This window comes from Sinocyclocheilus rhinocerous, unplaced genomic scaffold, assembly GCF_001515625.1.
Source record: "Sinocyclocheilus rhinocerous isolate Xijiao unplaced genomic scaffold, SAMN03320098_v1.1 scaffold359, whole genome shotgun sequence".
NCBI lineage: Eukaryota > Metazoa > Chordata > Actinopteri > Cypriniformes > Cyprinidae > Sinocyclocheilus > Sinocyclocheilus rhinocerous.
The window spans coordinates 78,955-79,992 of record NW_015652307.1 but is presented as its reverse complement, the minus strand read 5'-3'; the positions used below and the strand labels follow the sequence as shown (position 1 = coordinate 79,992).

At 35.7% G+C, this 1,038-nt stretch overlaps 1 protein-coding gene across 1 annotated transcript in view; it reads left to right on the top strand.

Annotated features, from left to right (window-relative positions):
* Window positions 1-1,038, top strand: part of LOC107714751 (FH1/FH2 domain-containing protein 3-like) — an 84,737-nt gene that overhangs the window by 32,476 nt on the left and 51,223 nt on the right. The window lies entirely within an intron of this gene.

Genomic DNA, 1,038 nt, shown 5'->3' with positions numbered 1-1,038 from the left:
TATCTAGACATGTTTCTGACACACACTCTGTGCTGTTGAAGTGAAGCGGTTGAATGTTGGTCTCACACTCGGACAGAGAGAGCGAATCCCTCCTGCTGTATATATTAGTGTTTGCATTGAGGGGTCAGAGGTCAGCGCTGGTGTGTGTGTCGGTGAGTAGCTTTGTGTGCAGGATACTAATGCAGCTCATCTCAAATATGTCAAAGAGGCAATTATAACATAAATTCGTCACGGACGCATTAAACTGACCAAAAGTGACAGTAAAGACATTTATACTGTTCCAGTAGATTTCTGTTTCAGATGATTCAGAATAAATGCTGCTCTTTTGAACTTTCTGTTCATCTGTGAATCCTGAAAAATAAAATGCTTTTTTGTCATACATATTTTGTATGTTTTTGTCCATTCAAGCGCATGAAGACATTGCCTGAGACACAGCTCTGTGTATGCTCTGTGCGCACAGAACACACTGAATAGTTGTCTTTCACGTCTTCTTGCACTTGAATGCTTTAAAATCACTTGAATCCATCAACTGTCCCAATTATCTTTCACACTGATCCTGGACCATCGGGCAGTCCTTATAGTTGTGCTCTGGTAATAAAAGTTACAAAGGTGTAAACAAATAATATGTCATTTTTTTATCATGAATTTTATTGGCAAAAAAAAAAACTTAAACGAAAGATACATTTATTGATTTTTGACCCTTTTCAGATTACAGAAAATCATAAAATGGATTTCTTTTTTCCATATTTTAATCAAAGCTGAATTTATATTAAATATATTTAAAAAGATTTATATTATCCTATAAGCTTGTTATAATGCATTTTATTTTATTTATAAATAAACAAGTAGAGGATAAAAATGCATGATGGAAGAACATCTGAATGGAAGAATAATATGAGGGAGACAGAAAATCAGCCGGTTGTCGTGTTTCTTATCGATGGCATGTGAATATTGAGAGCTGTTTCCCAGAAGAGTGAAGAGCTTGTGTACTGATATCAGGAGAGCTGAATGACCGTGTGTGTGTGTGTGTGTGAGTGA